Below are 15,484 nucleotides of genomic sequence, written 5' to 3'. Positions count from 1 at the left end.
ATTCAGGGTTTGAGAAATAAATGTAATATTTTAGAAGACTATATATCGGACAAAAAAATTGTTCCCGTGGATATCTCATTCATCTGTGTGACTGAACACTGGTTGTGTCAGGATGAACTTGTTAACTCACAACCGGATGGTTTTTATTGTGCGGCTCACTACTGTAGAACTAGTCACATCAGGGGCGGTGTTGGGATCTTCATTGCCAATAGTCTTGAAGCAAGAGTACTGGATGTCAGCTCATTTTCATCGGAGTTACATTTCGAAGTTGCGGCTGCTTTTGTGGACAAGCTCAAAATCATTGTGGTTTGCATCTACCATTCTCCAGCATCTGATCATGTGAAATTCCTCAGCTCATTAGAGACTCTACTGACCTACCTATCCAAATGGGAGAACTACACCATCATAGCCGGCGGTGACCTCAACGCAGATTTCGATGTTACTTCTACCAGGGCTACTGCCGGTGAGTTTCTCAATCTTCTTCGACAGTTTAACTGCTACTGTTTGAACTCTAATCCCACTAGAGGTAATAATTGCCTTGATAATGTTTTTGTTAATTGTAGTCGTGAAAAGGTAGTGTGTAATGTTAAGGATTTTCCTTTTTCGGATCATGCTGCTTTGGTCGTTGGTCTACAGACAATAGATCGATCCAACAGATTAGAAGAACAACCTATTTCTTCTGTCAGACAGTCATCTTTTAAATTAGTGATGCCCAAACAAAGCATTTGTAATCTGATTGAAAAATTGAATCTTGTCAACTGGTGTATGCTCTCACCTCAATATTTTTGCAATTCATCAACAATGTTTACATGTTTCTTTTCAATTTTAGTTAGTATATTTCAGTATTTTCAATGTTTAAAACCTTGTAGGCCTACTCCTAGGTTTAGATCTGCTAACACAAAATGTGTTTGGTACACACAAGAACTAGCTGCTATTAAGGAACAGCTCCTTTCTCTAGACTTTCTATTTAAAAGCACTAGCAGCCCTATTGTCAAAGGTCAGTTATTGGGTCTGAAAAAAGTATATAGAAATAAGATTTTGGATGCTAAAGTATCTTACAATAGTAAATTAATAGACTCCAGTAAAAACAAATGCAAGACAGCTTGGGCTATAGTTAAGAAAACCTGTAACTTATCGAGTGAAAATAAACCGTTGGTTGCACCAAATGTTTTTAATCAATTTTGTGTTGAAGTTGTCGAACAAACAAAAAGAGATATTGTACCACCTTTAGCTACAGCAGTAGAACTTGTTAAAAATGTGAGTTCAGGGCTTAGGCCTAATGGTAAATTGTTTGAGTGGAAACCTGTCACAAATAAAGATGTCCTAAAGGCAGTAGAGCATCTCAGTAACTCGAGCAGTAATGATTATTATAACATGTCAAATAATTTTTTAAAGCAAATAATTCCAAGTATTGTTACCCCTTTTGTAGTTTGCATCAATAGTATTTTACTAGATGGTCACTTTCCAGATGAACTTAAAATTTCTAGGGTTTGTCCTGTTTATAAGAAGGGGCCTAAAGATAAGCCAGAAAGCTATCGTCCTGTGTCTCTTGTGCCTGTGCTGTCAAAAATTATAGAAATAATAGTTTACAATCAGGTCATCTTGTTTTTAGAGGAAAATGAAATTTTGTACAGTTCTCAGTTTGGTTTTAGAAGGGGCAGGGCTACCCAGGATGCCATGGACGATCTCATTTCCCAAATCTTGCAGGCTTTTGAGGCGAGGTCCTATGCTCAAGTTACCTTCTGTGACTTGAGTAAGGCCTTCGATTGTGTTGATCACTCAGACCTTCTTTCAAAATTGCACTTCTATGGCATCCGGGGGGTTGCCTTGCAACTTTTCGAATCTTATCTAAAGGATAGGAGACAAGTTGTGTATATTGATGGTGTTCAGTCTCAAGAAGTTTATTTGAAATATGGTGTTCCCCAAGGATCAGTTTTGGGCCCTCTGTTATTTTTAATTAGTATTAATGATTTACCTCATAATGTGCAATGTAGAACCCTTCTTTACGCTGATGACACGACATTTGTTAACACTTCCAGTAACTTGCTGCATTTAAGTAATTTGGTAAATAACTCTATAGAAGAAGCTTCATCTTGGTTTAGAGCTAATGGCTATCTCTTAAATAAAAATAAAACTGAAAATATAGTATTCTCTTTGAGGCCTTATGACCATGAATCTTTAGCTATAGAAACAGCTGTCAGTACCAAGTTTTTAGGTGTATGTGTTGACCAACAGCTTACTTGGAATACTCATATTGATTGTGTTACTACTAGACTTTCTAGAGTTGTTTTCTTGTTGGGGCGTTTGAAATACTGTGTAACTCCAGAATATATTCGGATGGCTTATTTTGCTTTTTTTCAATCAATAATTAAGTACTGCTTGCTTGTCTGGGGCAATTGTTCAAGAATTGAAGAAGTATTAATATTACAAAAAAAAGCTGTTAGAATTATTGATGGTTCAGCTGATCTTGAACATTGTAGGCCTATTTTTATTAAATTAAAGATTTTTACTGTTATTAACCTTTATATTTTAGAACTTGTTATTTATTCTTTAAAAAAACTACCAGTCATGGTCCTGAATGAAGATGTACATCCCTACAATACTCGTGGTAGACATCAAATAAGTTACCAGCACCTCCGTTTGAGCAAATCTTTAAATAGCCATGTTGTTATGTGTAAGAAAGCTTATAATAAGGTAGTTATTAATGTAAATAAGTATCCACAAAAAATATTTTTAAAAAAATTCAGTGACTGGCTCTTAAGAAATCCTTTTTACAGTATTGAAGAGTTCCTAGAACAACCTGTGATAAGTCTGTAACTTTGTATCCAAATCTGTTAATTATTTCTATATAGTCTATTTTTGTTTTCTTCAACTTTGTTAATTGTTCATTTGTTAAATTGTTTTTAGTCTATTGTGATTGTTAACCCTGTAGTTAAAAGGAATTTGTACAACATAGACTCATACCCAAGTTACCTCTGATTATTTAGACAATGAACATTGAAATTTTATGTTCTGCTCCACTGACAATGTCAATGCATGTAAATGTCCATGATAATAAATGATTTGATTTGATTTGATTTGATTTGATTTGAATCAATGACCATGTTTTTTTTGCATGAATGCTCGGTGAGTTGAGTTGTTTTGTTTCAGTCCCACGGCGGCCACGGCCACAAACGTGAGCATTTAGTAAAGGCATAAATTTGCTAAAAGTGTTTAAGACGGCATTTTGTTAATGCTAAACAAGTCAATTCTTTAAAAAACTTGCAATGCAACGATTCCGACGAAGAGTGGTATTCAAGCAATTAACTTAAGCCTATATGGTCGTGATATAGCTTTAAATAAAGGTTTGAAGGAAAGTAACTGTGACCAGACTAGGGGCAGATTGTTTTGGGCCTAGGGGAGGGGCGCAAAAATGCTAAATCCGGCCCTGATCAAAAGTACTAAGAATGTGAGAATAAACAGCAAGCTATTTTCCTGGATCCTGCCCTGTTTATGAAGCTCTTCATTATCCTAGGGATCGACATTAAGTAAAATACAAGAATCACAAAGAAGATCATTTGGCTTATCTTCTGGTCACTTCAGTCCTCTAAGTGACGTACAACTACCATGTCTCCAAATTAGAAGGAAGTATTATTTTAAAATATTTTAAGGACTCCAAAAATCCAGACACTTACAGTGCTTCCGTTCTAAAAGACGTGGTATTTTTTTCTCCCCTGTCTTCAGCTAAAATCAGTTGTCTGAGATATGGTGTTTTCCGGAGCCCCCTCATGATAGCGAGGACTCGAGAGTTATAGGCTCATATCAGTGTTATAGGTTCTGTCTCAGGTCATCCGAAACTGCAATCAAGACTCAACTTTGTATCTACTTTGAGTTAAAAAATCTTTGAAAATAAAGCATAATATGGCTTTAGAAGAGGGCGTGCAACAACAACTGCAGTTATTTGACTTTGAGAATCACTGATGCCTTTGAATCTGGCAAATCACTGGCTCTCTCCCTCTGTAATCTGAGCCCCACATTCTATTGTGCCCTACATGGCAGTCTGCTCAGAAAACTTAAGTCAAATGAAATCAGAAGAATTGAGCTTCAGACGTCTTTTAGCAACCTTGCAAATTGTCAAGAAGGCAAATTGTCTTTGGGGATGGGGCAATCTTGAGGCCTCTACTGATCAATGACCAGTTGATTGATAGCTGCTGCTAACCGCAGACCACACCGGGAAGGAGACAAGAGGGGAGGGATGTTGATAAGGTGAAGAGAGTTATAAGCAACAGCACTGCTCGAGACTACAATGGAGTAGTTGGCTTCCACTAAAAATCAAGTAAATAATTAAAAGCTTGGCTGCAAACAGGCCAAAGGCTGAAAACACGCTTAAACACTAATCTGAAAGTTATAATACCGATTGAAATTTGTGTAGGTTTATATTATGTTCTTTTTATTATCAACAGTTGTTTTTCTTCTTTTTAGAAAGATGTAGTCACTGAACTAATGATTTCACCCATAGGCCTCTGTTCCAATGTCTTGGAATCTGATTGTAAATAAGCCTATGCGTTTAAAGAATCAAATGATGTGCCACTTTTCTAAATTCCCGCCATCTCTGTTCGAAAAATGCACAGTCTATCTGAGACTCCGGTTAGAGACCAAGCGCCCAAGTATTCAAGTACTATTTATTCTAAACTAAGTTATTGGCTAATCCTCATAACTCATATCAGCAAAATAAAAGATCTTTTAGTATGAATTTCATAAGTTTAAAAGGCTATGCTTTTCTATAAAAAAACTGAGTGTACCATAATTGGAAACTGGCCAAGTTCATTAGTGAATAAATGCATCCCTGTTATTTGACTAGTAGGCTAAGCTTATCCAGGTGGAGACAACAATCCAAAGACTCGTGGGGAATGTGGGGAAGAGCCTAAAAAAGAGACCCCTACCAAGTGACAGCAATCACGAGGTTTGAAAACACTCACTACAAGTGTTTTCTTCTTTGACGCTCCCTATTACTCGACAAATAAATTCCTAGACTGAATAACCAGCACACAAGATTCTTTGGTTGTCTATGGGTCGAGCCCATTTAATTTAAGTATACTGTATTGATTCTCATAAAATATATTTTACTTTACATGATGTTATAAAAACAGAAGAGGAAGTTTGTTTGATATTCCTTTAACAAAGCCACCACTTATAAATAACTTTAATCTATACCACTGAGTAACCAACAAACAATACTTCCCTCTATAATCATCCCATTGTTACACATTTATTCTTTCCACCATGAGATGTTTTAATTTTTGGGGTCACCCTTAAAAGGAAGGAATTTGATAATTGTGCCACTTTTGCAGAGGTAAATTCCAAAACAGTTGGGCAAGATAACAATTTTTTTTTTTTTTTACTTTGAAAAACATTGATTTGGATTATTCAATCTAAACTCATTTTCAATATAACACCAATTTTTCTAATACACTGACCAATATCATATTCTAATAAACTTATCTAACCAGATTTACTTCACTCAATACATAAGAACACGTAAACAGACTGTCTGCGCACGCGAAACAATAACATGAGAATGACGAATGACTCAGCCGGCCAGCATTGTAAACAACAGAAGTTACAAAATCAGTAATACCAACCCACCAATCAGAAGTTTACCACAAAAAATAAAAAAGGTTATCGCAACAATAATAATGATTAATGACCAAAGCTAACTGACAACCAAACAACTCTAAAATACCTAAATGATGTTTACATGTTTTGACGTGTATAAGCGTCGTACGCTTGTGACCTTCAGATTGAGTTGCGAATATATACGGCCAACGCTCGCAACTGAATAGTGTCGTTGACATATATATACACGAATTCGCCCAACGCTCGGGAAGGGTTAAGATAGGCTCCAAACGACTTAATCATGACGTCACATATCTAAAAGTCTTTGTGGGTTAGTTTATTTTCTCTTCCATCTTTGTTAACGGTACCACCATGATACCGAGTCAAATCACTAATCAGGCAGGTACTGGCTGGAATGGAATAGGGCAAAAAGGGAACACAGAGCTAGTGCACGATTACTAGCTTATTCGGTAGCAAAGGGACCTCGTTAAAGACCTACATTTAGGACAACCCTATACATTACCAACCCGACAAAGGATCAAAGAAATCAAAAGTTACTCACTCCAAGAATCTAATTTTTGTTAGTCGGGGTCGATCACTGGCTCACTAATTGAAGCTACCCTAAGGTAGACCTTGTTTAATTATTTTAGCATCAAAGCTTAACTTTTGACTAATTTTCATTCCAAATTAAAATTGAATGAAACTTAATGTGAGTCCAGAAGTCCAAACATGAATTGCCAAAATTATTTATCTTTGAAACGAAAAATAACTTGTAACAAAGACCTTAGCTTTACCATTTTAAGTGGAGTCTCTAGACGGTTTGATCAATTCATTTCACACATCACATTAGGTTGAGTTTGTGTACAAGGACCATAACAATCTATCTAGAACATCTCACAGGCAACAACTCTCTAGGCATTTACGATAAGCTAGAGGTAAAATAATTTAAAAAAAACCTTTATTTAAATTGTCAACTAGCATAGGCCTAAATATAAAAATTTTATCTATCTACAAAAAAATTTTAATACAGCTTTTAAAGTATAAATTAACCACTTACATGTCAAAGTGTTGTAATTTTTTGTTGGTGTGAGGCACCATATTTGACACAACCAAAGGGTAAGCAGGAGATTTGAGAATGTCGAGCTGCAGTGAAGTGTAAAAATTAAACTTCTCCCCAAAGCTCAGTCACGTGAAATGAACAATGGTGACTACAACTGCTCATTACACTTTGCCATTGATATCTGTAAACAAAGTTTATGATAAACTTTAAACTTATTAACGAGTAATTCTGAAATTAAGTGGAATTTCCACCCGAACAATATTTTTGTTTATTATTTTGTTATTAAAGACTATTTATTTCTAATATATATATTTTAAGACTAATAACAAACTAAGTACATATAAGTTACACCCTTTTTGAGGTCAAGAACAAATATAATATAATATATTATATACAGGGTGTTGAAAATGTCTGGAACCAACATTATATCTGGTGAGTGGTTAAAGAAAAATAAATGATATTTTGTATACGGATATACTATGGTTTTACCTATCTTTTGGTGCCTTATGAAATTTTTTACCACTTATAGGGAACGTCCCGTAGAGGATGCAGTAAAAAGTTTTAATGGAAGCCTATGGTAAATGATACATCATTTTAAAGGCCATTTTTTTCTGAGTAAGGAGCCACAAGTTTCATCTCAAAAGGACCACCCTAGCAAAAATGGCGACTGTTTGAAATTTAAAAACCCACTTATAGGGAACGTCCTGTGGAGGATGCAGTAAAACGTTTTAATGGAAGCCTATGGTAAATGATACATCATTTTAAAGGCCATTTTTTTCTGAGTAAGGAGCCACAAGTTTCATCTCAAAAGGACCACCCTAGCAAAAATGGCGACTGTTTGAAATTTAAAATTCAATTATTTTCAACAACTTCAAACAGTCACCATTTTCGCTAGGGTGGTCCTTTTGAGATGAAACTTGTGGCTCCTTACTCAGAAAAAAATGGCCTTTAAAATGATGTATCATTTACCATAGGCTTCCATTAAAACGTTTTACTGCATCCTCCACAGGACGTTCCCTATAAGTGGTAAAAAATTTCATAAGGCACCAAAAGATAGGTAAAACCATAGTATATCCGTATACAAAATATCATTTGTTTTTCTTTAACCACTCACCAGATATAATGTTGGTTCCAGACATTTTCAACACCCTGTATAGTGAGTTACCTCCATGAAGGTTACATTTTTTTGTTCAGTCACTTGTAAATCCTAACCTATAGACTCATATATCCAGAGCTTACGTTTTCTGAAAGATAACTGGCCCCGAATAAAAAGTTAATGTTAAAATTTTTGCATATGAAATGCATTATTTGTTGCATACATGGAGGCTAAAAGTATAAAAGGTGTATGCGAGAAAAGAAATCCTGTTTATCAATAGCAAGTAGTACACATGATCAGGATAAGGAAACAATAGACAGAAAACTCAATATGGCTAACACCTTCTTCCTCAATCCTCAATACTCCAACTCCACCAATGGACAGTGCTGCTCTCCAGTGAGCATTTTTAGAACCTTAATATATGGTCCATGGAGGTTACATCCAACCCCATGGACAACTTTTGCCTTTAAATGCTATTTAGATATTTTGTAAAAATTATTAAGATAGTGTTTAGTCTAGGTTATATCTTTTATTACTGTTATTGAGAATTTGCTATATAATATGGATGTACAAGCGTAAATAATATGTATACAATTCTTAAATATTAAAAAAAAGCGGTGAGGCGTATATTGAAACTTCCACGAAAAACACATGTAAAAGAATATTTTATTTCACTTAAAATAATGATATATCAACTATCATCCACTTCAAGGAAAGGGAACACACTCTAAAACCATTAGGAAGTACTCATGAATATAATACTAGAAATAGGAACAATATTGCAATACCCATACATAATTTGGAACTATTTAAAAAGAAACCTACTTATGCTGGACCATTATTTTTTTCCAAATTACCATTAACCTTAAGACAAGAGCCGAATCCAAGAATATTAAAAAGGAAACTTAAAGATTTCATAACGACTAAAGCATTGTATAATATACAAGAATTTCTTTACCCAGAGTTTAATTACCTTCTATCTTCCTTTAATACCTTCTGGGACTTGAAGGGCTTTTGGATGTTTGGAATATTTTACTGCTTTGTTATTTGATTTATGATTGTTATTTGTTTTGTTGAGAATCTCTATTGTAATAGTATAAATAGCCTTTTTTGTGGTAAAAAAATGGTAGAAATAAGTTAGAAAACAGTTTTAAGTTATAATAAAGATTCACTTTTCGACACTGTTCAATGTACTATAAATATGTACTATAAGAATAAAGATTGTTTGAAATGAAATTCAATGATTTTTCAGTTACATTCCAGATTTTCTCTCTTAAACGTAAAATTCTTTTATTAAAATAACATTGGGATCTCTTAAATAGGAATACACTCCTGCTTCAATTATAAAAATAAATATCAAGTTTATATAAATTAGTTTTTTTGGATAGAAAAGGTTGAGGGGAAAAATTCCACTTAATTTCAGAATGGCTCAACCGTAAAAAAATTCAAAAAGTAAGATTCAAGAAATCTTTGAATGGCTGACATTTTTGACTTGGTTGTCCATTTGAGTTCAAATTTACGACATTGTATTCTACTAGTTAAGACCTTTGTGGTGAATATCAACTATGCGTACATTAAGGGTTTTCTTCAGATTCCTATAGCAGGCCGTCCCCCTGAGGGGTAGCTTAACATTGAATAATGTGTTAAAATTAGTCTATTTTAATGTCCTGTAACTTTGTACTAAGTTTTGCAGCTCTATCTTCATTAACTTATTTTTTTTTATATTTAACCGTCCTGGGACATTTTTCCACCCCGTATAGATATGGATACTGCATATGGATGAAAAATTTCTTTCGGGACAATCCCTGTCCTTGTTCAAGAAATGAATTGAATCTGGTTTCAACTATTTGTTTTTAATTGACAACCAGGCAGAATACACCGTTCATTATAACTGGGTATAGTAAAATAACTTCCGGAAATGTAGTGCCGGTCGCACCTCCCCAGTACGGTTTTGATCCACTCAAAAATCTGTTTGTCTTAATTTTGGTGTTAAACAATAAACTTTGGTTGCTTATTATTGATCAAAACCACGTATCCTAACGTATAAACATGAGTATTACACCATAGATAATCAGTAAACTTATTTATAACACTTTAAAACTTTGTCTCCACACTGTTAAGTAGCACCGGTCGCAAGGTTCATAATTTAAGTTTCTAGCTGTTGTATGGTAGGTAGAGTGCCAGTTCCTTGTCAGTTGTGAATGGGATGTTAGTGAGGTCCATTGTGTGTGTGCTCTAAATTCAACTATTTACCGGTAAGTAATAATTTATAAAATACTTTAATAAACAGGTGTTTTATGTTTTTATAAACTGTAGCATCTGCCGTAAAAAGTAAAGCCACAATGATTAACAGTCAAATGTTGATATTGCTTCAATAAAATAAATAAATAAATAAGTTGTGACCAGCACTACTTTTGTAACTGATGTGACGGTAAGTAGTGCCGGTCGCAGTCACTATATATATATCATACATATACTCCATATGCGTCACAGTTGATCTTGCACATATGTATATTAATTTTTCTACCTGCATTAGCAATTAAATAAAATGTTTTGATAAAATATTTTACTTAAAATATTTTTTTATTTCAGTTTGCAAATCCTACCAAAAATATTCGTTCATTCATATATACACTATTTATGATTAATGAACCAAAATGAGAGGGCTATACAGGCTGCAATACCTAATATGCCAAGAAAACAATAAATCATTAAATTGAACTATTCATCACTGGATAACACAAAGAAATTCCATTTAAAACGTTTCCAATATAATCCAAGCACCATAAAATATAGGATCACACATTAAAATCTCAAACAGAGTAGGCTACCACACATTTGTGAAAATTTTTAGAATTTTAGTAATGTTCTTAGCTTGTACCCTATGCTTTCTATATAAAATTAAAATAATGAAAGTGTTGGTTTAGGTTGCAAAGAATGAAAGGTCAGCAAATTTTATGCAAAATGCATAAAGAAATTTCAACAAATTTCTAAATATTTTGCATGTGAAGTAAAGCAAGAAAAAAGACAAACAAAGACCCACAACTATCCTTGATAAGTAATCTGACTAGATGTGACTCTGGGCTAGATTCTTCAGACTCTTGTAGAACAATTTTTCCACTATTTAATATAATGACTCTTGCTTGTACCTTAAATCCACAGCAATCGTATTTTTGTAAAATCTAACTTAGAAACTTTTAATCAACAGTTATCAGTTCATGATCATGACACAAGAAATAGAGGTAATCTTGTTAAACCTAATATTAGACTGCACAAGTACTTTAAGAGCCATAAAAATACCAACAACTGTTGTTCTTCAATAAACTGCCAGAGATTGTGAGGCTGTTGCCTAATAAGAAATTTAATTGTGTAATTACAAAATGGTTAAAAAGTAAGGCTTTCTACACTGTAGAGGAATTTTTTAACGCTAAGACTGATTGTATTATAGACTGACTGTGATGTATTTTTGCACTGACGATGCCTATTGTAACGTTCTGTTATTTACTTACTTCTTACTTCTTGGTACGTGCATCCAGCTTCAGGTAATGCCGACCGCACGGTGTCTCTCATATACAAGGTTGGCCAGTCTCCAGTAGGTGGGATCAGTTAGGATTCGTCCAAGAGTACAGTCAGGTTGGAGTCTCTTCCTCAGCTCATCTCTGATATCCAACTTGCGAGTGCAATGAAGGAGGATGTGTTGCAACGTTTCTTCTTCAGTTTGACATACCAGACACAGGGGTGACTCAGCGAGTTGGAAGCGAAAGAGATATGATTGGGTTACAATATGCCCTGTTCTAGCTCTTGAGGCAAATGTTGACACAGATCTTGGCAAGTTTTTGTAAATGTCTGTATTGTTGGGTTGTTTGAGCAGGTCATACAGATGGCGACCAGTTGGTTCATCTTTCCACTTCTCTACCCATTTTTGCGTTAAGAGTCTTTGAGATGCGGCTATGCAGCTGGTAAGTGTTAGTTCCTTAGATGGTATAGGGTGCATGTTGGTGGCTGCCTTCGCAATCCTATCAGCTTTCTCATTTCCTTGCAGTCCGCAATGACCTGGTATCCATTGGAAACAAATCTCCTTGTCTGTGGACAAATTCAGGAGATGAAAGATTTCTTGAATTCTGTGGTAGTAGCTTGAGGGTTTATATTGCTTGAGTAGTTGCAATGCACTTTTAGAGTCGCTGAGTATGCAAATCTTTTGGCTTTCAATAACCATGCAGTGGGCAACCGCTGCGTTGATGGCAAGGAGCTCTGTGTCAGTGCTGGAACATGAATTCGCCGGAACAAAGAAGGACTCGTTGGAACGTTCCGCAAAGTAACCGGCTCCAGATTTGGATTCTGCAGGGTCTAATGATCCATCAGTGTAGATCTTATAATAATCTTCGTAGTTTGACTGGATGATCTCGAGGGCAGCAGCTTTTTGTATTTCTATTGAGTCTTTCTTGGATGTCATTTCAGGGAGGTCCAATTCAATCCTTGGTGGGCAAAAATTCCATGGCGGGATGGAGTTGACAGTTGGGTAGGGCACTGGTGTTACGTTTGGTGTATTAACAGTTATTAAAGTTGTTTGGTGATTGAAGGAAGATTTGTGATGGTCCTCTTGTAGGTTTGGTCTGAGAGCTGGATTTGATGTAGGGTCAGCAGATATATGAAGGAACTTGTGCCAGATCATTTTCTGGATGAATGTTTCCAAAGGTTCGATGTTTATTTCCATTTCCATTGCTCGCACTGAGGTTGTCTTAAGGCATCCTAAGCAAGTTCTTAGGGCTGAGTTCTGGATTGTGTTTAATTTACTTAAGTGTGTTCTTGCTGCAGAGCCCCATACTTCTACTCCGTACGTCATTTTTGATCTAATAAACGAGATAAACAACTGTCTTAGCATAAGAGTATCCGCTCCCCATGATCTGCTAGCAACAGCCTTAAGTAGGTTTAATCTTTTTGTGCACTGTCCTGCAACCTGTTGGATGTGGTCTTTCCACAAAAGTTTGGGATCTAGCGTTATTCCTAGAAGTGTAGGATGTGGGTTGTAGGGTATCGGTTTTCCCTTGCACTGTAGTTCTGGCCTGAAGTGTTTTAATGAGTATCTTCTCGTAAAAAAGGCACACTCCGTTTTAGTTGAAGAGATTGACATGTTCCACTTTTCTGTCCAATCATTTAGGGCGTTTAAGGCGACTTGCACTTGCTGTGTTGCTTGCATTGGGTCTTTGTTAGAGCTCCAAATTGTTATGTCGTCAGCGTAGATGCAGCTGTCTGTTGTGTCAGGTAGAGTCACCAACATATCATATAGTGCAATGTTGAAAAGGGTTGCGCTCAAAACGGAGCCTTGTGGAACTCCACTATAGATTGATAGTTCGTCTGAGAGTGTGTCGTTAACTTTGGTTTTGATTTTCCTGAATTTTAGAAAATGTTGGAGATACCTTAGCATTTTGCCTCTGATTCCAATGAGTAAACAGTGTAGTAAGATTGTGGAGTGGGGTATTTTATCAAAGGCTGCTTCCAGATCTACCATTGCGGCCACTGTTGTACTGTTGACTGAAAAGGATCTATAGATTGATTCCGTGAAGTGCAGAAGGGCGTCTGTTGTTCCTCTTCTTGGTCTGTATCCAAACTGTTTTGGGTGTAGTTTATTTTCACTTTCCAGTCTCCACACGAGTCTTTTGTTGACAATTCTTTCCATTAGTTTTCCCAGACATGATGTTAGGGAGATTGGTCTGTATGATTCAGGTAGGTCTGGTTCTTTTGCAGGTTTTAGAATGGGTATGATAGTTGCATGCTTCCATGTTTGTGGAATGTTACCTGTATTCCAAATGCTGTTGAACAGGGTGAGTATTTCATTGAGTGATTGTTGGGATAAGTTCATCAACATGGCGTTGTGTATGTTGTCTTCTCCTGGTGCACTATTTTTTATGTCTGCTATACACTCAAGAAGTTCATTTGTTGTAAAGGCGGTATCGGCTATGTCTTCATGCAATGTGAGAAGGTCCAGGTTGCATGATAGGTATTGTTCTTCAGGGGTCAGTGTTTTTGGGAAAGGAAACGCTTTTGCAGATTTTTTGGCGTATTCTGTATTTAGAAAGTTAGCTATGTCCTTTTCTTCTGTAAAGACCTTGTCGTCCTTAGTTTTGATGTGGTTGATTGTATTGGCATTTTTTCCCTCAATGTTTTTAAATCTTTTCCATGCAGCCGATGCAGGTGTGTTTGAGTTTATTGAAGAAACAAACTCTCTCCAGTTGGTTCTTTTTGCTTTTAAAACTTCTCTTCGAAAGACTGCATTGGTACGATTATATTCGGCTCTGCTATTAACATTTCTTCGTTTCATCCATCTTTTCCTTGCTTTTTGCCTGTTTCTTCTTAGTTCTGTAAGTTTAGGTGTCCACCAAATGTTCATTGGTTGTGACTTCCTGTTCCTGATTTTTGGTATACTAGCATCAGCAGCTAAACTTATAGCGTTTACAATGTCTGTTAGCTTATCGTCATGGGTGGAAAGGTGTTCATCCACATTTTGTTTGAAGGTATCCCAGTCAGCATTACTGATTTTGTACTTTGTTTGTGGTATTGGGTTTTTTTTGTTCACTTCTTTAGAAAGGCTCAGCGTGAAGTGGACTGGGAGATGATCACTCCCCAGATCAGATCCTACTCTCCGTTCTGTTATTTAATGGCAAATAAATATTCTTGATTCTTGATTCTTGACCTCCAGTACCCAAAGTCTGTCACTTAAACTCATCCCCCTAGCCAAGCCTTTTATAGTGTACGGTAACTGTATTAAAGCTGAGACAAAATTAAGCGATTTTGAGCAATAGTGCAATGAATTCTATTCACATGTACCTGATGAAATGAAAATAGCAACAATATATCCAAAGCATAATATATTTTCTCTTTTCTATGTACTGTAATATAAAATAACTAATTTGCTTTCAATTGTTTTGTATAAATTAATTATCTTTATAATATCTAGTATAGATAAACTAATCTACGTTTGTCTTAATTTTCTGTAACTGATTGTACATATTGTAAAGTCTTTGTTAAAAAGAGAAAATAAATTTATTATTTCATTACTGTATTGCATAAGAAAGGAGAAAAAATGCTAAAAACAAACTACAGGCCGATTTCTATACTGCCCCCCTTTCTCAAAATACATGGAAAAAATAATTTTTAACCAGATAATGAACCATTTAAATGAAAATAACTTTCTAGCTGAAAAATAACACGGATTTAAACCTCATCTATTGTTACGGCAGTATTCATGATTTTGCAACAGAAACTGGGAAGAAAATAACAATGTCATAGGAATCTACATGGACATAGAAAAAGCGTGCAACAGCCTAAATTGGAAAACCGTAATAAACAAATTAAATGCACTCAATATACAATATGATGCACAAAAATGGACGTTATCTCACAAACAGAAAACAACAAGTTGAAATAGGCTAATTACATAAAAAAAAAAAAACAATATTGAACATAACCAAATCAAAATTTCAAGATATGACCCAAGGAATCCCCCTAGGAAGTATCCTTGGACCCCTCCTCTTTATCATATATATGAGCAATTTTCCAAAAAACCTTTTAAAAGGAATGGACTGAATCATTTTTTCCGATGACACCACAGCAAATGAAGTTACAGCGATGAATCCCTCAAGATCACTACTTTATAAGCAACGGAGGAATAGAAAATATTCTAAAACATATAGAATAATTTTGCAAATAGATATCAAAATCAACAACACAAAAAC

General features: G+C 35.3%; 1 protein-coding gene across 1 annotated transcript in view; it reads right to left on the bottom strand.

Annotated features, from left to right (window-relative positions):
- The window catches only part of LOC128998235 (trehalase), a 108,328-nt gene that overhangs the window by 85,869 nt on the left and 6,975 nt on the right, over nucleotides 1-15,484 (bottom strand). The window contains exon 2 of the mRNA XM_054424278.1: nucleotides 6,653-6,836. The gene's annotated coding sequence lies outside the window, so the exon portion shown is untranslated. The remainder of the gene's footprint in view (nucleotides 1-6,652; nucleotides 6,837-15,484) is intronic.

This window comes from Macrosteles quadrilineatus, unplaced genomic scaffold, assembly GCF_028750875.1.
Source record: "Macrosteles quadrilineatus isolate MER2022 unplaced genomic scaffold, UCM_ALF_1.0 Scaffold_7__1_contigs__length_78375512, whole genome shotgun sequence".
In the NCBI taxonomy this organism is placed as follows: domain Eukaryota; kingdom Metazoa; phylum Arthropoda; class Insecta; order Hemiptera; family Cicadellidae; genus Macrosteles; species Macrosteles quadrilineatus.
The sequence above is the reverse complement of the archived record's forward strand: the minus strand, read 5'-3'. Positions and strand labels throughout refer to the sequence as shown.